General features: G+C 51.9%; 1 protein-coding gene across 7 annotated transcripts in view; it reads right to left on the bottom strand.

Annotated features, from left to right (window-relative positions):
• The window catches only part of KIAA1671 (KIAA1671 ortholog), a 181899-nt gene that overhangs the window by 151279 nt on the left and 7539 nt on the right, over positions 1–23081 (bottom strand). For 3 of the 7 annotated variants that reach the window (XM_081801946.1, XM_081801944.1, XM_081801943.1), the window contains exon 1: positions 5429–5565. The exons of the other annotated variants lie outside the window; for them this stretch is intronic. The gene's annotated coding sequence lies outside the window, so the exon portion shown is untranslated. Of the gene's footprint in view, positions 1–5428; positions 5566–23081 lie in introns of those variants that run through there. 7 annotated transcript variants of the gene reach the window in all.

The raw sequence follows: 23081 nt of genomic DNA on the forward strand, positions 1-23081 counted from the left end.
GCCATGATCATGTGGGGCCTTATGTGTGTGGTATGTCAAGGGAGGATCGGATGAGGCGTCATGTGTCTGTGGGGGTCACCTCCATCTTTACCTCATGCTCGGGGGGCCAAAATAAAAACGTATTTCCTACCCCTATCATAAAATGTATTCACCCCCAAATCAACCAATTAAAAGCCCAAAAAAGAAGCCAAGGCGCCACGTTTACAGCTCAAGAATGACCATGTGGGAAGCATGACACTAATAGTCTCCCCGCCCCCCCACCAGATCCGCCAGAGGCAGCAAGGAATGGCATGCAGTAGCACTCCTGTCCTCAGGTGCCTCACAGTCAGGGGTGGGGGCATACAGGCAGACCTCAAAGAGAAAAAAACCCAAGACAGGTGTCAATACAAACTGATGAGAGGGAAAGAAGCACATCAAGAAGGTCCAATAGAGAGCACGACCGCAGGAACAGCCTATGCAAAGGTCCTGAGGCGGGAGGCCCTTGGGGGAACCGAAAGTTCACAGCACCCCAGGGCCAATAGAGAGCACGACCGCAGGAACAACCTATGCAAAGGTCCTGAGGCGGGAGGCCCTTGGGGGAACCGAAAGTTCACAGCACCCCAGGGCCAGAGGGTACCAGGTGCATGAGCCTCTAGAGATAGAAGAAGTGTGAAATAATCTAAATGTCCAGCCCCTGGGGATTGGTTAAGCAGACTATAGTATTCGACTGCAACAATTTTATGCACTTGTCCCAAATGAAATTTACAGACACTGGTTATGGGAGAAACCAGTTCATGGCATGATGGTAAGTGAAAAATGGAAAGCTGCAAAGCTGTATAGATCTGGAGTTTTCCAAAAACAAAAAAAAGTAATAATAATAATCATAATAATAGTAGTAATTATAACCAGCACAATCCATTTATATGAGAAACAAATGCGCCCTCAAAAATACAAAAATCCCCCTGCCAAAATTTCACAGCCCTTGTCCCAATGGCGATGGGCTCCTGGATGATATTTCTTCTTCCTGCTCTTTGGCATTTACAATATTCTATCCGAAAAAATTTTTTAATGTTTAGCAAAGAGTGAGAAAAGTTCCCTGCCACCTCCTGTCCAGATAGCAAAATCCCAACGAGGTTTCTGGAGTTGTGCTTTTCTGAGGACAGCCCTTTTTTTGTTCAAATCTCAAATAAACAAAAGCCCGTTTGGCAGAGGGCCCTGGCGGGTGGTCATTCACCCTGCGCACCCTCCCAGCACCAACACCGCAGCTAGGACAACAGCGAGGGTTTTCACAGGGGGCCCCGTGGGCAGGGGGGCTCTGGAACTCTTTCTAAGCCTCGGGAACTCGTCCCAAATAGTTTCTTCTCCACCAGGGACCCTCCCTTTCCTGTGGCTCAGGGTCAGCCCTCCTCCCACACTCTTGCCTTGGGCCAGTGCATCCCCCAAGAGCCCTGACCAGCCCTGAATTCCTGGGGCCTGGGAGCCCAGAATCTTCCATCTTAAAGACCACACAGTCCAAATTACAAGGAGACTGAGCTCTGAGAGGGGACGTGAGTTGCCCAGGGACATCCAGGAAGCTGGACCTCCTCACGAGGACCATTCATCTAACATATATGCATTAATTAAGCACCTACTATGTGCTGGACACAGCTCTAACCACTGGGGATATAGCCACAGGGTTATGTGATAAGATTCAGGGGTTGGGGGAGCAACTCTAGCCTGGGGTGGTGGGGCGGGGCGGAAAGGAGAAGGACTCTCTGAAGAGGTGACAACTGAGCTAAGATCTAAATGAGCTTGCCATGCAAACAGCCAGGGAAAGAGTGTTCCAGAAAGAGGGCCCGGGAGGGAGGGCCAGGTAAGAAAGGTCATTTTGAAAATCAGTGTCAGGCAGAGCCTCTCCAGAAAGGAAAATGGGTCCACTCCTATGTGGGACAGAAAGTCACTAGAGGACTTTAGTGACCCTTCTAGAAGCTCCCTCAGGGCACCCAGTGGAGAATAAATTGTGGAGGGCAAGAGTAGAGGCCGGGGACCAAAAAGTAGCAGCCTGCGGCCTCCTGGGTGGGAGATGGGGGGTGGTCTGGACCCAGTAGGTGACAGGGGGGATAAAGAGGAAAGACAGTGTGACTTGAGACCATCCACATACAAGGGAGGAAGAGCATGAATCCCACCCCCAACATGAAGTCAGGGGGAATCACAGCCAAAGGGATCCCAGAAAAACATCATTTCAACCCACCCCCACCAATGCAGAAGCAGTGAGCATGCTGGGCCTACTAATCCAACACCAGCCCAAAGTGCAGGGAGTCAGAGAGACCTGGGTTCAAATCCCAATTCTACGCTTACTAGTTGCAAGGCCTTATAAGTCAATTCCCTTCCCCGAGCCTCAGTTTTCTTGCCTGTGGAATGCGGAGAATGATGCCAAAACCAGCCGGACCTGGAAGGCCCCAGCACAGTACCCAGTGCGGAGTGGCTCCCTTCCTCTTTACTTCTGTCTTCGGGTCTGATGCCTGCCTGCAATGCCCATTTGAGTTCAATCGCCCCGAAGACTAGTTTTTTTTGTTTTTTTTTTTAAAGATTTTATTTATTTCAGAGAGTGAGAGACAGCACAAGAGGGAAGAGGGTCAGAGGGAGAAGCAGACCCCCTGCTGAGCAGGGAGCCCGATGCGGCACTCGATCCCGGGACTCCAGGATCATGACCTGAGCCGAAGGCAGTCGCTTAACCAACTGAGCCACCCAGGCGCCCCCGAAGACTAGTTTTGAAGAACTGCCATGAATAGTGACTTTCTTCCCAAAGGATCACATGAAGCAGAAATGAGAAACCTTCCCACTGAGGGGGTTTGGAACAGAGATACCCTAAAAATAACAAGCGCACTACCAATTCTGGGACTGGAGCTGCGGCGGGGGTCTCGACTGTCCTGGGACCCACAGACGGGACCGGGCTGGGCAGGGCAGGGCCAGCCGTGCATATCCCCCTCCTGCCCTGGGCGAGTGGAGCGAAGACGAACACGACTCAGGGTTCAGAGGCTGTGAGGTCAGGCTCAGATTCAGGCTCAGCTTCAGAAAAAAGTCACTCCCCCGCCCCGTGCCTCAGTTTCCCCACTTGTAAAGCAGAGAGAAGGAGCCCAGCCCTGCGGGAGTCTGGAAGCTCGGCTGCCGGGGAATGCCTGCACAGGCCGGGGGCCCCGTGCCCATCCCCGGAAGCAGGATCCCTCCACCGTGCGCGGAAAGGCACCTCTGCGGATGGACTTGCGTTAAAGATCTAGAGAGGCGAGGAAGACTCTGGATGATCTGGGTGGGCCCTAAATGCAATCATGCGTGTCCTTGTAAGAGGAGACCTGCCTACAGGAAAGGCCAAATGACAGTCTCCGCAGAGACACTGGAAGGTGCTGAGCTGTTGGCTCTGGAGATGGAGGAAGGCCAGGGGGCGGGGGGGAAAGGGGGCAGCTTCTAGAAGCTGGAACGGGCAAGGAAATGGACGCTCCCCCAGAGCCTCTGGAGGTGGCCGATTTCTACTCAGTGAAACTGACTGCGAACTCCTGACCTCCAGAACTATGGCAGAATCAACTTCTGTTGTTTTGAGCCACGATTCATGGCGGTTTTTTACAACAACCCAGAGGCCTTCACAACATGCCAAGCCAGAAGGACTGGATCAATATTTATAGCCAGATGTGGTGCTGGGCTAAATGAGGATTTCTGCAGGTGGAGCCCAGACGTGGGTGGATTTTAAGAACTCCCAAGAGAGATGTCAGGGTTCATGCAGGGGTGACAAGCACGAGTCTGGGAGCTGGGGGGCTCAAAGGCACAGCCACCCCATACGCAGGCTCCCCAGGCTCCTTCCCGGAACTGTGACCACCTGTCACTCACAGGCCTCCCGCCAGGACCCTGCGCACTTGAGGGCAGGGGTCCCGCTCGTCACCCTTAACTCATCAACGTTAGGTAACAGCCAAGCCCCGTGGATACAAAAGTGAACAAGACACAGGCCCAACACAGACCAAGGAGGAAGGCCAGCGGCAGGCCCTGAGCACTAGACCCCTGGGGATTGGGGGGCATCTGCCTGGCGGCTCCGGGAGACCAGAGGAGGTAGGACCAGAAGCTGCTGGAGGGAAGTGTCTGCAGGGGAGACATCTGAGCTAGGTCTTGAAGGAGACACAAAATCCCACTGCAGGGGTCTGCCATCCCCAACCCTGTAGCTCCAACCGCTTCCAAAAGCCCTAAAGGCCCTGCCCGAGGGCTTCCCTCTACCCTGGGGGCCGGGGTGCCAGACAGGCCAGACGCGGCCAGGAGCTAACCCCCCAGAAGCGGAGTATACATACCCCAGCTCCCCCGCACCCTCAGGGTGATGACTGAGGTGCCCATTCGACACGGTCCCCGGAGGTCCCCCGTGGCGCTGAGGCCCTGTTGCCCACGGAGGTGACCTGCTGATGAACACACCCAGCAGCGGCCTCTTTCCCCGCCCTGTCCGGCTTCCCCAAGCCCTGGGCAGCCTTTCCTGGGCCCACCGCCCACACACAGCATAGGCAATGGAATCAGCAATGGAATCACTGTGCCTGGGTCTGCTCTGGGGAAGCCCAAGGCCAAGCAGATGATGTATTCCACGCGGAAGACAAAACGTGAGGAGAGGCCCATGGCACGAGAGAAGGACGTCAGAGTGATCACCCACAGCCCCGCTGCCGCCACCATGAGCAACCCCACGTGTCGGGCACTGCTTTCAGCAAGACACCTCGTCCTCCCGTTACTAAAGGAAGGTGCTATTGCCACCCTCGTTTACTTTCAATCAGGGCAAGTGAGCTCAGAGAGGGCAAGTCTTCATAAAAATCTAAAACGGCCTCACCGCTCTCCCCTTCGCTCATTAGACTTCAGCCACACACACTTTGCTGTTCGTTGTACACGCCACCACCACCCGCCTTCCCCCCCCGGAAACTGCCTACCCCAGGACCTTTGCCCTTGCTGTTCCCACAGCCTGCAGCAAGGGCCTGCCTCCTCCACCTTCAGTTCTCTGCTTAAAAATCGGAATGATTTTTAAATCATTGGAAAAAAAAAAAAATTGAAAGGAGACTACTTCGTGACACATAAAAATTCTATGAAAATCAAATTTCAGTGTCCATAAAGAAAATGGGAGTGGAGCAAGCACTCAGTTACATATTGTGCCTGGCTACTCAGGTAGTAAACGGCAGTCAGTTGTGATGGGGCTCTTCTGGTCCAAAAACCCAAAAATATTTACTATCTGGTCCTTCACAGGAGAAGCTGGTCGACCCCTACCCTAGGGTGTGGGGCCTTGTCTGTCATTCCCATGGATGAGTCCCTGGGGCCTGAAAAGGGCTAGGCCCAAGCAGGTGCACAAAGAAGGAGTGGATGATTAACATAAGGCCCCACCCCCAAGAGGGAGTTGCACATCACCTAGGATCGCAATGGGTGGATGGATGAATGAATGAATGAATGAAATGAATATATGTACCTCAATGGGAAGTCACAGGCATCATCCCTGTGGCCCAAAGTCCCTCCATGGAGTTGCAAACCAGATTCTGATATCCCCTGGGCGGGCGTCCCTCCAACAGCACCAGCCTGGCCTTGACATTCTGTGGGCCTAGAACTCTAAAGAGAGGACGTGATTCATTCCACAGAGCCTTTTCACCAGGAGAGGAAGGAAACCAGCCCTCAGATCCGGAACCAAATTTAACTTCTCTGCTCCACAACCCCCACCCCCAAACACGCAAACACACAGAGCATCTCTCCACCTTGCTGGGGAAGGGGTCCATCTCAGCAGCCAGGGGTGGGGGAGGTCATCAGCAATTACTGGGTCAGCTTTCTCCTGAAGGAGCACCCCACCGCTCTCTCAAAACACAGTTGGAGAAAAATCCTCAACGGAAAGAGGGTATTCCAGAGTAATTCCTCCCTCCTCCTGGCTCTCAGCACTGAGACAAAGGGGGAGTTAAAAAAAAAAAACAAAAACAAGAGACTAAGCAGGAAATAAGGGCCTTGCCCTGCACAGGGGATTTCTGATCCAGCAAATAAGCATCCTTATTAGCATCCTCAGTACCTGGGAGACAGTGCCTGATTTATGTGTCACGTCCCAGTGGGGGGACATTGATATATTCACTCTGTGGAATGTTACATCTGAAACAGATATGTATTTTTATTTCCCGTGAAAAAGAAAGTTCTTTTCCATGCCAATACACATCCCCAAAGTCAGAGAAACATCAGCCCAAAGGTTCTGGAACGGTCACAATTATCCTGCCATGCCCTTTGGGCCTTGGCCCGAGATTTTATCACAACCCTCCCAAATGCTCTCCAGTGGACACATCAGTGTTTACTGTTCTTCGCCTGCTTTTTCTCCTGCGGAGCTCGGTTCTGAGTGAGGAGGATCATAGCAACTCAGAGATACAAGGGAATTAATTCCATACTCACTAAGTTGCTAAGGCTACTTTATTACCAGCCTGCAGCTAAACCTTCTCTTGGCTGGGCAAATAATTCAGCCCAGGCAGGAGTGTGTGTATAAAAGCAGTGTTTCCTGTTCCAGGGCATGGTCCCTGCCCCAGAATCCCAGCTGTCTTTCAAGGACCAGGGACCGTCGCATCCACATGTGGTGAGCATTCACAAGACAGAAAGCGCTGGCAAGGACCCCGAGTGCTCTTCATCCTAGCTGTGTGACCCTGGAAAATCTGCTTGCCCTCTCTGAGTCTCCGTTTCCTCCGGAGTATTAGTCCTGCCCTAGCTACCTGCCAGGAGGTAAATGTGCTCAGGGGTAAGCTTTAGAGCACGCACACCGTCAGTCACTGCCATGCACCTTCCCAGGCTGAAGTCAGATGAACTTTTCCCAAAGAGAATCCAATCACATCGTGCCCCCTTGCCTGGATCTTCGGAGGGGCTCAGAATTAAATCCATCCCCTTTCCATGGCTCTGTGCCTGGCCCCCCAGTCTCTCTGCCCTCAGCCCCCAACACTCCCCTTGCCACTCTGCTCCCGTCACAATGGCCTCTGCCGTACTTGCACGGGAAAGCCTTCGCACATGCTGTTCCCTCAGCCCGGAAGGACACTCTCTCCCCTTCCCCTCACCCCCGCCAAACACACATCCTTTAGGTCTCAGTCTTAACGGCCCTTCCTCAGTGTGGTGGGTTGAATAGTGAGTGTCCCCCCCCCAAATTCACGTGCACCTGGAATCTTAGAAGATGACCTTACTTGGCCTTTGCAGATCTAATCAGCTCTTTACTGAGGTCACACTGGATTGGGGGGAACCCTAATCCAATGACTGGTGTCCTTTGAAGAAAAGAAGAGACAGATATACAGATAGGAGCCAAGACGCACCGAGAATTGCTAGAAGCCACCAGAAGCTGCAAGAAAGAAAGGTCTTCCCCTAGAGCCCTGGAGGGAATGCAGCCCTGCCAACACCTTGATTTTGGACTCTGAGCCTTCAGAGTGTGAGAGAATAAATGTCTCTGTTCTAAGCCACCCAGAAAAGCCGGAGCCAAGCCCTCTGAGAAACTACCTCCACCAGACTTTCTTGAAAGCATCCTGCTCCTCTCCCCCCACCCCTGCAAGGTTCTGCCCCCTCCCCCCACCAGCCCATAAACTCCTAGAGAGAAGGGATGCTGCCTGCAGCAAACAGCTTGGCTCCTGGACCACAGCAACCAACCGGTGGTACTTCCCAAATGAATTCATTTGACAGACGCACCAAGGGAAGCTCAGAGATCAAGGGACTCACTCAAGGTCACATGTCAAGAAGAGGCAGGGACCAGCACCCAGACCACAGGCCTCCATGCCGGGGATCCCAGGAACCAGGATGCTGATGCCCAGCCCACGGGGACTTGGGCCCTGCAGGAGACGCTCTCTCTCCCTCCTGACTCCCAGCAGCCAGGCCCGCGCCCTCTGGGCCCTGCGCCGGACCAAGAGCCTCACCTCCTCAGCAGGGCCCTGTCTCAGCTCAGTGAACCTGTAGATAAACGCTTTGAACCTCTGAGGTTCTGGGGCCACCGTGGGGCAAGGGATGCCCCGGACTCAGGCTGCCCCAACAGCCACAGGTCAGTGCCGGCGATGACCAGGCAAGAGAGCGGGCCTCGCCCACTGGGACCCCCACTCGCTGCCTCCCACCCCCAGGCTCCTGCCTCACACCCTCACTGCCTGACTCTGCATTTATGAAGCTTGACAGGCACACGGTCCCAGGGCTGGACGTGACATAGCACTGACTCATGGAGGACAAGTAGGTCCGGCCGGGAGAAAGTCTCTACTGGGTCTCGGCTGTACTTAATGCTGGTGCAACACTTTTCAGTGCAAGGCCCCCCGCTCCAAGCCCATCGGGATGGCAGCATTTATGTACCTGGAACCATGACACGTTTGGTCTCCTTTGCTTGTATTCTTTTTTTTTAAGATTTATTTATTTTAGAGAGAGCGAGAGTGAGAGCGAGCAGGAAGGGCAGAGGGAAAGGAAGAGAGAATCTCAAGCAGACTCTGCACTGGCGCAGAGCCCGATGCAGGGCTCGGTCTCTTGACCCCGAGGTCACGACCTGAGCGGAAACCAAGAGCTGGAGGTTTAACTGATTGAGCCACCCAGGTGCCCCTCCTTTGTTTGTATTCTTAAAACAAACTACTGATGGCCAGAGATGCTGGTTTTCTCGATTTATAATATTTTGTACTATTAAAATATTAGGCGAATAATAACGTTGGAGGCACACAGACATGGCAAAATCGGGATGGTGTGTGAATGACAGAGCTTTGAGGGCCTCTGTACGCACTCATTCAGCCACCCACCCATGCATTCACTCGCTCAAGCCAAGATGCAGACACACACACACACACACACACACACACACACACACGTCCCTTGAGTAGTTCTGGGATAAATCCCTTAGCTGTAGCCAGGGTCAAATAATATGTTACAGGGCCAAGAACCCATAAGAATCACCTGGGTGGGGCACCATGGGGGGATTTCTTTCTTTCTTTTTTTTTTTTTTTGAATGAGTTTATTTATGTATTTGAGATAAAGAGAACGAGAGAGAGAAAGAGAGAGAGAGAGAGAGAGAGAAGCATGGGGGGAGCAGAGGGAAAGAGAGAAGCAGGCTCCCCACTGAGCAGGGAGCCCAAAGCAGGACTGAATCCCAGGACCCTGAGATCATGACTTGAGCCGAAGGCAGACGCTTAACCACTGAGCCACCCAGGCGCCCTGGGATTTCTTTTTTATTACAAATGCTCAGGCTTCATCCCAGACTTACTGAGTGTGAGCCTCCAGAGGGTGGACCCAGCAGCACCTGGATTTTTTAAAGCTTCCTGGGGGGTTTCTTCGGAGTAGCCAAGCTCCGGGTACTTAGTTGCTGCTTCTTCCCCAGTGAGCCAGGAGCTGGGTCCATGGTGTCTGGAGAGCATCCTGCAAGAATTAAGACCCAGGCCTAATGCATTTCTCCCCAAAACGACACATGCCAGGGCATGCCCTGAGTCCATGAAAAACAGGTTCTTTATTATTTCCAGGCCAGCCCTTTGTGGGGCACTGGGTACATCCTGTTAAAGTTCACCATCGGGTAAAGGAGGTCAAAATATTTCCAGAAAGCATATCATGATGCAACAGACGTTTTAACAGGAACCAAGGCCCAACAAATACAGATCCTAAGACTCTCCCACAAAAACCAGGTGCCAGCCACATCTATTAGGATGGCTGGCATCAAAACCACAGAAAAGGACAAACGTTGGTGGGGACGTGGAGACGCTGGAGTCCGTGCGCATAAAATGGCGGGAACATAAAATGGCGCGGCTGCTGTGTGGACAACAGCATGGCGGTTCCCCCCGGAGAATTAAGAACAGAATTACCATGGGGTCCAGCAATCCCACGTCTGGGTATATACCCAAAAGAACTGAAAGCAAGGTCTCGAAGACACCCAGCTACCTGGGTTCATATTGCAGTTCAACCACGTGCTAGCTAGTTGGCCTTAAGTGAGGTAAGAGGTCTCTCTGTGCCTCAGTTTCCTCATCTGTAAAATGGGTATAAAAACACGGGGCCGTCAGGAGGATGAGGTTCACAGCATGTGTCCCACACACGTTGACAGCTGTATTTCCGCAGTGGTCGTGAATACTACCGTCCCCCCTCCATACCCTGCTGGAGCTCTGAGGTTCTGGAGGACACCCACGTGAAGCATATGTGGGTCCGGGGCGATGAATCTTTGGCCTTGTGGTTTGTGTAGTAACAGGTGCACTTATGAGTAAGAACCAGACTATGCGCCCCATGTGGGAGGTGCCGAGGTCAAACTCAGTGAGGACAGAGGTTGATGAGGTGCAAAATAAGATGTCCCTGCCCAGAGCCCTCTGCCCTCGGTTCTCTGGTGACGCAGGCCAGCACCCTGCCCTCTCGGGGCTTCAGCGACCTCTGCTCCTCCAGCCCCAGCCTCTGTGAGTCTGAGAGCGAGAAGCCAAGCCCTTGGTCCCAACAGTCAGCACATCCGAACCCTGGGCCCCCCTGCCCGGAACCCCAGGGGTGGGGTGAGGGATGGCGGATGCCCCCAGGTGGCCACGGGGTTAAAGCACCTCTGAAACATTCAGGCCTTTCTGTCCTGACCCACAGGCTCCAAGAGGCCAGACTTGGGAACTGCTCCCCAGGAGAAAGTTGGGGGTGGAACCATCTACCATCCACCAGCTAGCCTCACTCAGGCCACAGGCTTCGTTTATCAAGGGCCCAGAGAGGCAGGACACAGAGTCCCTGGCCTCGGGCCAAACATTTTATTCCAAATCCCCAGAGGAGGAGCTCTGTTGGTTTCCCCTTTGTCAAAGAAACACAATCCCGATACTGCAAGGTCATCCAATAAATGCACAGATACGTCTGACGCGCATACTGTGGAATCATTATTATTGTTACACTAATAGTAATCATAGTAACACCTGCCAAAGACACGCCCAGCACCAGGATGGTAAGAACGTCACAGACAGCATGTCCGTCTATCCGGACGACAGCCCGCTAAGAGGCGATTCTACAATCATTCCCATTGTACAAACACGGAAACTGAGGCCGAGGATTGGACTTGCCCAGCGTCACACAAACAGCAAGCGCTGAAGACAAGCCCTTGAACCCAGGCCTGCCTGAGACAAGAGCCCACCCGCTCTGCTCCTTCCTCCTCCCCAATGCCATGGCCCATGTGTTGAGCTCCTACTACAGGCCCAATCCTTAAACGGCCCTTTGAGGGAGGCACCGCCATCGCACGTGACTTGTCCAGAGGCAAGATTGGAACTCGGGTCTGTCTCTCTGCGGAGCCGTGGTCATCCTCATTGGGCTGTGATTCCAGAGGGTCTGGTCCCATTTCTGCCTCCCTCACCTCTGACTGGCAGGGTCCTCACAAGGCTTTGTCCACCCAGGGCAAGGAAGGCAGTGGGTGGCATTTCTCCTGCAAAGCCCAGCAGACCCAGGCCCAGCCAGAGGCAGGTGGCCATGGACCGGGCTGGGGGTGGACCCTGGCATGGGGGGAACAGATAGGGAAGGGGCCCAAACCCATCCCCCTACCCACCGGGGTGCTGGGTGTTGAGAGCATCTTCATGTCTCTTTCAACCTGCCTGGTGAGCTCTCTGAGTCACCCAAGGCAGTGTCCGAGGCTTGCAGGTGGCCAATGGGTGTTCAGGCTGCACCTAGACGGCTTGGGAGCTTTAGCATCCCCTGAGCCTGCTAACACCTGCTAGAGGGGGGCGGCACAGATAGCTCCCTCCAACAAGGATGGGGCATGGAAAGGCGAGGGGGCACCAGAGGCTGTCCCACGGAAAGAGTATAAATTAGGAAGCAGGAATCCTGACGTCTTGTCTCTGCTCTGCTCAGCTCCTAGCTGGCTGTGTGACCTGGAGCGAAACACTCATCCTCCTCCTCAAGCCTTCCCTCCCCTACAAGGGAAAACTTCCAAAGGAGAAGGCACGAAAATCCAGACAGCCTTGTTGGGGCCCAGATCCAATGCCTGCCCTGGGGACTCTGCAGGTTTGCTCCACAAACAGGCACTGCCAAATGCGGAGCGATCCTCCCCGGGGGGACACGCCGGCTCAGCATTCCCCCCCACACACCCCTGGGCTGCAGGACGGGGAGAGGGAAGGCCGGGCTGTCAGAGGCCCCGAAGACCACAGATCGGTAAACTTGCCGGCTCCCCGGCCAGCTGCCTGGCCAGTGCGTGCCGCGGGGCACACAGACACCACGCTGCAGCGAGGCAAGTGTGGACCATGCAGGGAAACCCAGCCCCGCTGCTGAATCAGTAAGCCAAAGCGCCCATCCCCCCGTGAGTCAGCGGTGTTGCTGCCAAGTGCCAAGCGAGGCCAGGGAGGCCAAGGGAAACGAGCAGGGACGTGGAGTCCCAGTGCTGAGTCACCTCCCTCCCTGACCCTCAGTTTTCTCATCTGGGAAAAGGGATCGCTACTGCCCACCTGGTGGGGTCATCCTGAGGTTATACCATACGAAATTACGATATTCCACCCTCGAGGACCAACCTGCAAAACCAGCACTTTGGTGTTTCAACCCAATACACAGACGGGCACAGCGTACAGCCCAGGCACAATAAATGTTGGCAAAACTGAGCCCAACAGGATGTGCTTTCCTCATCTGTGCGACGAGCGTAAAACTTCTTGTCATACCTGCTCCCAAATCCCAAATATAACAAGCACGCAGCTCACCTTAGTTCCTAAGGCAAGGTCCCAAATACACCAGAGCGTGTGTGTGATAGGCTACTGATATACTTCCGTGTGTATTACATCAAATATAACTAGCCCATTGGACATCTTTAAAATGTTTAAGTTTAAAAAAAAAACAAACAAAAAACGAGTCAACATGTGGTACATCCATACAATGGAATATTATTCAGCCAGAAAAAGGAATGGAGTCCTGATACGCATTATGATCCAGGCAAGCCCTGAAAATGTTATGCCAAGTGCAAGAAGTCGGTCACAGAAGGCCACATGTTGTATGACTCCACTGGGCATGAAACATCCAAAACAGGCCAATCATTAGAGACAGAAAGATTAGTGGTGGTATACCCATGGCTGGGGTCCTTGGAGGGAAGCAGGCAATGATCGCTAACAGGTACGGGATTTCTTTACCCGGTCATAACAATGTTCCGAAATTGACCACGGTGAAGGTTGCAGAACTCTGTAAATATCAAAACCACCGAATTGTACACTTTTTAAATTTTTTTTCTTTTGGGGCCCCTGGGTGGCTCAGTTAGTTTAAGCATCTGACTCTTGGTTTCAGCTCAGGTCATGATCTCAGGGTCGTGGGATCGAGCCCCACGTTGGGCTCTGCGCTCAGAGCAGAGTCTGCTTCAGATTCTCTCTCCCTCTCCCTCCTCTCGGCCCCTCCCTGCTCATGTGCAATCTCTCACTCTCTCTCTAAAATGGGTAAATAAAATCTTTAAAAATATTTTTTTCTTTTTATGTACTTTTATTTTTTTTACTGAAGTCTAATTGACATGAAACATTATAATTACCTCAGGGACTCAACATAATGATTCAATATTTGTTTGTTAATTTATTAATTTATTTTAGAGAGAGAGGGAGAGAACATAAGCAGGAGGGGCAAAGGGAGAGGGAGAATCTCAAGCCGACTCTGAGCTGAATGCAGAGCTTGACGGGGGCTCGATCCCATGACCCTGAGATCACGACCTGAGCCAAACTAAGAGTCAGGCACTCATCCGACTGAGCCACCCCGGCACCCCAATGATTCAGTATTTGTATATATTGTGAAATGATCACCATGATGGCTCTAGCTAACATCCATCACCATAGTTACAAAAATTTTTTTTCTTCTTGTGATGAGAACTTGTAGGATCTATTCTCTTAGCAACTTTCAAATATGCCAGACGGTGTCATAAATTATAGTCACCATGCTGTATATTGCATTCCCATATTGATTTTACAGCTGACCCTCTTCACCCACTTTACCTACCCTCCCAGCCCCCACCTCTGGCAACCACCCATCTGTTCTCTGTATCTATGAGCTTGGTTTGTTTGGTTTTTTTTGTTTGTTTGGGGGGGATTTTTTTAGATTCCACATATAAGTGAAATCATATGGTATTTATCTTTGTCTTATTTCATTGAGCATAATGCCCTCCAGGTCCATCCATGCCACAAATGGTGTTCTTTCTATGGCTGAATAATATTCTTTTGTCTATAGACCACATCTTCTCTATCCACTCATCTATCCAAGGACCCATAAGTTGCTTCCATATCTTACCTATTATAAATAATGTTGCAATGAACACGGGGTGCCTGTATCTTTTTGAGTCAGTGTTTTGTTTCCTTCAGATAAATACCCAGAAGTGGAATTGCTGGATCATACGGTATTTTTTTTTTTATTGACATATAATTGACACACAGTATTGTTAGTTTCAGGTGTACAACATAATGATTCAACAATTCCCTACATTCCTCAGTGCTCATCACGATAAGGGTAGTCACCATCTGTTACAAAATGCCATTATTACAGTCTTATTAACTATACTCTCCAGGCTGTACTTTTCACCTCCATGACTTATTCAGTGGAAGTTTGTACCATATTTCTATTTTTAATTGTAATTTGAATTTGTGCACTTTTTTTTTTAAGATTTTATTTTTAAGTCATTTCTATACCCAATGTGGGGTTCAAACTTATAAGCCTGAGATCCAGAGTCACATGCTTCACCGACTGGGCTAACCAGGCACTTTAAATGGATGAATTGTAGGGTACATGAATTATATCTCAATAAAACTGCTGTTTAAGAAGGTGAGTCAAGTTCAAGAAGAAGGTTAACTGAGGAACAGTCCAAGTGGTACAGAAATATGAACAATGCTCAAGGTGATACAAGAATGACTAGAACTTGGGAAACACTGAATTGATAAGCTGTAGGTAGGTTCAAATCCTACCTCTTGAGTGGCCATCGGGGGTAATGACTTTGCCCCTCTTGACCTCAGTGTCCTCATCTGGAAAACAGGAACAAGAAGAGTTCCCACCTCCGGGAGCCACCATGAGAACTAAGTGAGGTATCAGTGTCTGGTGTATCCTGGGGGATAGATAGACGGCAGCATCGTTACCTGTCACCCCCTGGCTTTGGGAAAAAAAAAAACGGAGGCTCACGGAGGTGATGGGACCTGCCTGAGGTCACAGGCTGGGAAAACTGGGGCTCACCCTCGGAACCTCCATCTTCAACTGTCCCAAGTCCCTCCTACCCAGTCAAGAGGCCTCACCCAAGCCTGCCCCACCCAGGCTGATAAGTCCTTTCCTGAAAGTGAGCCCAACCCGAGCCAGCCAGGGACTTGCTGATGGCCTGCCAGGGGACAGGGCCTCCGAGAGCCGCCCAAACTCTCCAGCCCAGCGAGGGAGGTACAGGTACACAGGCAGAGGGCAGAGGGAAAGGCAGGAGCCTAGCACAGCGCGTTCCACGCAGGCCTGCAGCTATTATTACCTGGTTATCACTATTATTCACTCTCCTCATTGTTATTTTCACCCAGATTTTCTCTGGGACACACCAGTCATTCATCAGACAAATATTTATTGAGCACACCTACTGTATGCCAGGCACCGTACTGGGGACAGGACACTGAACGAGACAAAGTCCCTGCCCCCCTGAGGGTTATCGTCCCCTAGGGAAGACAGACATTAGAGAAATAAATACATAATCCTCAGACTGCAGGTTGGGCTATGTACTAAGAGGGGCAGGAGTGGGGGGGAAGGGCTTGGGGAGGGCTGTCCTCCACCTCTGCCCCCATCCTCTCTCACCTGCGGGATGACCGCCTCCTCACTGTCCTCCAGGCTTCCACCCAGCCTCAATCCCAAGTCCATTCTCTGCTCAGCAGCCAGAAGAATCTCTTTAAAACCCAAACCCACATCCTATCATGAAGGGCCTCCACACTCACCATAAACCCCATGGCGCCCTGCACTGTACCTCCCACCTTGCTTCCTCTGCTCCTTTGGCTCTTCTAGCATTTCCAACTTGCTCCTGCCTCAGAGCCTTTGCACTTGTCAGTCCTTCTGCCCAGAACACTGCCCCCCAGGCTCTTCAGATAGCCTCTTTGTCACCTTCAGGTCTCAGCTCAAAGTTAATTTCCTCAAAGAGCCATTCCCTTATTCCCATCTACAACAGTTAACCTGGGGGCGCCTGGGTGGCTCAGTCAGTTAAGCCTCAGACTCTTGCTTTCGGCTCAGGTCATGGTCCATGTGCTCAGGGTCATGAGATTGAGCCCTGCACTGGACTTCTCACTGGGTGTGGAGTCTGCTTGAGATTCTCTCTCTCTCTCCCTCTGCCTCCCCCACCCCCGACCACTGGCACACACGCACTCACTTTAACAACAACAACAAAAAAACAGACACCTGACTTTCATATCACCTTTTATTTTCACCACTGTTCTTAACCACTATCTAAAACTGTCTTGGGGCACCTGGGTGGCTCAGTCGGTTAAGCATCTGACTCTTGATTTTGGCTCAGGTCATATCTCAGGGTCATGGGATGAGCCCTGCAGTGGGCTCGTGCTGGGCATGGAGCCTGTTTACAATTCGCTCTCTCCCTCTCCCCCTCTGCCTTGCCCCCCGCTTCCCCCCCCAAAAAATAAATTAATAAATAAGTAAAATAAAAAATAAATAAAGCTGTCTGTCTTATTAATGGGACAATGTACCTGCTTCTCCCCACTAGAATGTCTGGCCCATAAAGGCACTGAATCCTGTTGTATCCTTAATAGAGAGGTGCCTGGAGCAGAGCCAGTGCTCAATAAATAGCTGCATGGAATGGATGGATGAGGGGTAAATAAGTGGGTGAATGGATATATGCACACATGGATACACGGATGGATGGGTGAATGGGCAGAAGGGTGAATGGGTAGATGGTTGGATATATGGATGCATGATGTATACACTGATGGACAGACAGATGGTGGGTAAATTAATGGGTGGGTGCATGGATGGATGGATGGATGGATGGATGGATGGACGGACAGAAAGATGGTTGGATGGAAGGACAGATGATGGATGGATGGATGGAAGGATGGATGGACAGATGGATGGGTGGATGGGTTGGTGGATAGAAAAAAAATAGATGGGTAGATATAAGGATGGACAGAAGAAGAAATGGAAAAGTAGATGGAGGGTAGATGGAAGAATCAACGGAGGACCACATCCTTTGGGTGGTTCTGACCATGTATTCATGAGTACAGGGTCCTAAATTCAAATCTCTCATGAGTATGGTTTTCTGAACGGGCAAAATAAAATAAAGCATGTAAAGCATTTAGCAAGTGCTCAATAAACATTAATCATATTATTTTAGTTATTGTTAAGTACTGTAATATATATCTAGGCAGTTCACATTTTGGTTGATTTTTGTGCGGTGTTGTGTGTGTGTGTGTTTTGCTTGTGTTCTACAATGACTCTGGATTGTTTTTGCAATAAGAACCACCCTCTACAATAATTCTATATTGTTTTTGTAATAAGAACCACCCACACAGTTACACTTAAAGCTTAGCATCTCTCTCCAGCATCATCTTGGGTTTCAGGCCTCGTCCAGCCGCCTACCCTCCAGCTGCCCCCTCACACTAGACACACTCTGGAAGCTGAAATCCCCCAGTATCGTGCTCCCCCTGGAAGTACTGTCAAAGAAACCTGTCTGGAGACAGTAGCATGTGAAGGGCACAGCCGGGTCAAGGAGACACCCAGGTCACAGCCCAAGCCAGCAGCACACAAGGCCTACAAGCCAGACTCCTCCCTCTGTGGTCCACCCCCCAAAAAACACAGTTTCTGGCTGCGAATTCAGTACCACATCCCACAACAAGAGCCAGATTACCCATTCCCAAGTTTGGGAGACATTTGGGATGTGCCATGCTGTGGGTATAATATTCGATCTGGAGAACCCCAGGGGTACCCCCAGGATTCAGCAGCCAGCCTTCAGAACAGCTGAGGTGGGTGAACGGGGCCTGGGGCACCACTGATGGGGGGCAACGGACAACAAAAACAAGTAGTGGGTTTCAGGATCAGCCCCAGGGGCAGGCGCTCCAAATTACAGACATTGGCTTGGGTTGTCTGCCTCAGCATACAAACAGCCCCACATAGCACCAGCAAAAGAAAAATAGTGAACCACTATGGCTGCCTATTACTGGTCACTTACTGTGTGCTGGATGTTTTATCACACAGTCAAAGGTGTGGAGCCCTGGTTAAACGTCCTCTCAAGCAGGGGCCCCTGGGGGGCTCAGTCAGTTGAGCTTCCGACTCTTGTTTTCGGCTCCGGTCACAATCTCAGGGTTATGGGATCAAGCCCTGCATCAGGCTCTAATGCTCAGCGTGGAGTCTGCATGAGATTCTCTCTCTCTCTCCCTCTCCCTCTGTCCCTCCCTCTGCTCACGCTCTTTCTCTCTCTAAAACAAATAAAATCGTGTAAAAAAAAAAGAAAAGGAATGCAATGCAGAATCAGACGGCAAGACGGTAGCGTTATTAACAAGTACAACTACAGTTTATTACAAGGATTCCGTGTGATGATCACAGTGAGTACTTAGCACCTGGCCTGCTCAGTCAGTGTTTTTGTTACAAATGTTCTAAATGACAATAATTGGGAGGGGGCCCTGACCGTGCGCCTGGCTTTGCCCGGAGACTTCACATACTGAGGCACAACCACCTTATAAGGGGAGACCTCCTACTAGCCCCATTTTACAGACAAAGAAACTGAGGGTGGATCAAGTTGCCTAACTTACCCACAGTCCCGGAGCAAGTCAGGGGCGACATCACGTCCCTCCATGGGTATCACCAACCCTAAACTCGCCTCTGAAAGCCAGGCCCCATTAACCCCTTCCTCTCTCTGGCCCTCCGGGTCCCAGTGACGTCCAGGTGACACCCTAGTGTTCAGACCTTCTTAGAGGTGGCCGGCTGACCCTGCCTCTTGTTCCGGGCGGCTGAGCCCATCCTGAAACACAGACACAGCCAAGGGAGGAGGAGGAAGGGTTCCTGGTGAGCTCATCTTACAGGGGCCACTTCCAGCCCCCTGGGACCATCCAGCTGCCTTCTTGGACAACACCCAAGCCTCCATGGGGACAGGAAACATCCCTGAGCGATAAAGATCAGGACTGGCTTGTAAGAGCATCCAGACGCTTTGTGTGGCCCAAGCCCCATTCTGAGCAGTCCCCATCTCTGACACCAAATGGAGCAACATGGAGCACTCCCCGGAGGAGATGGTCTGGGGGTCTCCCCAGCCTAGTGTCCAAATCCACCAGTTGCACACCGCAACATTCCTAGGAAGGGGCTCACCACTCAACACCAGAAAAAAATACACATGCGTATAAAATGATAGGTAGGAGAAATTACGCATTTGCTGTGTGCCAGGTACCTCTAATCCCTTCACATGCATTAACTCACTGAATCCTCACGTAGCCTCCCTTTACAGAGGAGAAACGGAGACTCAGGGAGGGGATGTGACCTGCCTAAGGTCACACAGCTAGGAGGTCCCAAAGCCAGGAATGGAACCAAGCCAGCTGAGAATAAAGCCAACATCCTGAAACCCAAGACATGGTGCTGACATCTTTCAATCATCGGTATGAATGCACGGTGTGACTGACACGTCTAGAAATCATACATCAAAATATTACCACTGGTTATCTTTAGAAGTGGGGTTATAAGAGTTTTATCTCTTCCTTTTGGGTTATCTGTATTTCTAAATGCTCCACAATGAAAAAACGTATTATATTATAATGTAAACGTATATAATGTAAGTGTATTATAATAAGGACAAAGAGAGAATAAAAATTATTAATTTGGAAAATGAAACTAGAGTCACTTAACAAGCAGTAATCTCAAGCCACCACATGCCAGGCGTGGAGGGGACAGCCGAATAAAGCAGGAGGACCCGCCAAGGGTAACTACGAAGGTATGAAAACCCCACAGTACTGCGGAGAGAGGCATGCACCAGGTGGGGGCCTTACCTAACAGCGCCACCCACCCACCCACCCAACAGGACAGCACAGACAGCGACTCGCCTTTCACCCCACATTCACCAAGCTGTGAGGCAAGCATCGGCATCCCCATTTCACAGGTGTGAACACTGAGGCAGAGAAGAAGGGCAGCCACTCCTGTGGTTGGGGACCCAAGAGCCAGGGCCCCATGGCTCCAAACCTGGGCAGTGTCTTCAGGCTGCTGCCGCCCATGGAAGAACCACCTCTCGGGGGTGACTCAGGCCTCGGAACAGGAACGGGGTGAGACCCAGGGAGCCCCCGCGGAAGCCCAGCCAACCCCGACTGAAGCCAGGGCAGATGGCTCACACTTGGGCTGCTGGGTCAGCCGGCATGCTGGGCATTCCAAAAATTCCTCCAAAACTGTTTGCTGCACACCCCACCCCGTTTCCAACAAAATCCCCATTTTTAATGAACCAAAAGAAGGAAAAGCAGAGGGGCTGTGATTAAGGCACGTGGACAAAGGCGATCCTGGGAGGCTTGAAGGGCTCTTTTCCGGAGTTAGTGCCAACAGTCACCAGCACCTGTCGCCTCTCCAAGAAGGAGGTGGTCTGTTAGTTGCCAACACTTCCCCTCGCATCCAAACCCCAGGCGCATCATGGGAAACAGTTTGGCTGCAAAGCTGACAGAAGAGGGACCAGGAGAACGGTGCCCCCTGGGGCCCTGCTCTGCATCAGAGCCCTGAGCACACCACTCTCCGCCTCCTCTTCTCTCTCCAGGGCCCCTCGTCCCAGGCAGTCCCAGGCAGCCCCAGGGCTCAGTACAGGCCCTGGTACACAGTGGGTGCTTAATAAATAACATAGATGAAAAGGATCAACCGTCCCAGGGGAGGAAAGGAAGCGCTGTGCTGGAAATTCTCAGGGGAGGGATGGTATTTCCCACGGGGCCAGGGGAAGATGGGGAGAAGGCATCGGGCTGCCTTGAGCGTTATTATAGGGAGGCTGGGCTTGCAGGAGGCAGGCCTGAGTTCAAAGCCAGGCTCTGCTACGTCTACCTCAAGCTGAGTGAGTAAGAGGCTCTGGGAGCTACCCACCAGTTCCCCTTCCTCGGTGAAAGAGGTCCAGAGAGGGGAAGGGGCTCACCCAAGGACACACAGCAGAGTAGCTGGTATTAGAACCCAGAGTCCTGACTTCTGGCCCAGAACTCATTCTACTACACTCCGTGTCCTCTCCCATGACCTAGGATCCCTTCACGTGCCGAGTTGAGTGCCTGGCGAGCAGGTAATCAGTTCCAGAAACAAAGGCAAGAGTTTCCAGGGCTGGGGCCTAAAATGAAAGAAACAATCATGGGCAGCTTCCCAGGCCAAAGGGCCCTGGGAGTCCCCACCCCCCAAGCGACGGCCGGCCCAGGGCCCAGGGCAGCGCTCCGCAGGCAGAGTGCCCACCAAGGCCCAGGCTTCACGCCCGGGCAGGTCGGCCAGCGCCAGTTCACAGGAGGACCTCAGTGTCCCCAACGCGCTCGCTGGCATCCCCTTCTGCTGGGAGGCCCTGCACACCCCGAGTTTCCTTCCCCCAGCAGCGTCTCACCACCCCCTGGGTAAACAGGCCGGTCCCAGAAAGGGCTTTCGTCACTGAGGACACAAAACAAAAAAGAAAAGAACTATAAACAGTCGGCTGTGAGCTACAGCCTGACCCGGAGCCTTTGAAAATACAGCTGGGTCCCCGACGGGTGGGACACCACCTAGGACATTCACACAGGAAGGGGCTCCGGGGCTCCCTGCCTGCCACCAGCCGCGAGTGGGGGGGCCAGGCACTCCGGCTCTCAGGGGCTCAGCCTCCTCATCTGTAAGATGGGAACCACACGAACAGCGGTCTTCATAGGCTGAAGAAAGGATCCCGTAAAGGATGTGATAAAATAATGCACAAACCCACGTGTCCGTCCGAGGAGCTGGAATATAAGAAGCAGCCAATCCAAGCTGTTACTTCTTATTATAGCTCCTGTTACTATTTCTGCTGCTACCACAAGCAAGAGAGATTTATATCGTGATTTACAGAGCAAGTCCTTGGCGTATCTTACACACATTTGTTTTAAAGACCCTAAGGTGATCTATTTATGGGGGAAGAGTTCCCATCTTTCAAGTGCCTACTATGTGCAGGAAGCTCTACATGGTTACCTCCCCCAGTCCCACAAGGACCTCACAGGGAAAATCTTAGCATCTTCTTTCTGCAGATGAGGACTGAGGCTCAGAGAGGTCAAGCCACTTGCCCAAAGTCACACAGCAATGACGTGATGGAGAGAGGACAGAATGCTGGGATGGTCCAGCTCTGTCCTCCTCTACCACCAGGGAGGCGGGCCAGGACCCAGGGGCTGCAGTCAGGCTGTCTGGACCTGCATTCACCCTTCCCAGTAGGGACCCTGGGCATGCGACTCCCTCTCTGAGCCTCAGTTTTCTCTTCTGTCAAATGGGGGCCTGAGACTCAAATGAGACACAGATGTGCACAATGCCTAGGAGAGAATGAATACTCTCTACTTCTTGGTTTTATTTTACTATAAATAACAGCAGTGTTCTCAAAAGCCGAGTCTCAGCAAGTGGAAGAAAGGAAGCCTCAGTCATCAACCCCAAACTTCTTTTTTTTTAAAAAAGATTTTATTTATTTATTTTGAGAGAGAGAGAGGGAGGGAGATCATGTACAAGCAGGGGGAGGGACGGGGGAGAGGGAGAGGGAGAGAATCCCAAGCAGGCTCCCCCTTGAGCATGGAGCCCAATGTGAGGTTCGATCTCAAAACCCTGAGATCATGACCTGAGTCGAAGCCAAGAGTCGGATGCTTGACTGACTGAGCCACCTGGCCACCCCAACCCCAAACTTCTGAAGGCACAGAGGACTGGGCAGAAAACCACCAGGTTCACACAGGTCAAAGGCTATCCTTTCTTGCCTCCAGTGACATCTTGGCCCATCTGAGACTCACTTTACGGATAAGGAAATGCTCAGAGAGGTGAAGCGACCTGCCCGGGGTCACACAGGAACCCCATGCGTGGGGCACCCCAGAATCTCTACCTACTCCACCCAGCTTCCTTCAGAAACCCACCCTCAAACCCAGCAGAATCCCATTCTCCCCAGCACAGGACTGGGCGCACGATCCACACAGGATCAATGTTCATCAAATGAATGAATGAAGGAGTGAGCTAGTGCCCTCCACCCCTGTGCCTAGCTTGGGTGGCCTCCACGAATACTCACAACCATGGGCTCCTGAAGCCTGCTGAGCACTCCCACCACAGGCAGT

The sequence above is a fragment of the Leptonychotes weddellii genome, chromosome 13, assembly GCF_054177405.1.
Source record: "Leptonychotes weddellii isolate Sample4059 chromosome 13, ASM5417740v2, whole genome shotgun sequence".
Classification (NCBI taxonomy): domain Eukaryota; kingdom Metazoa; phylum Chordata; class Mammalia; order Carnivora; family Phocidae; genus Leptonychotes; species Leptonychotes weddellii.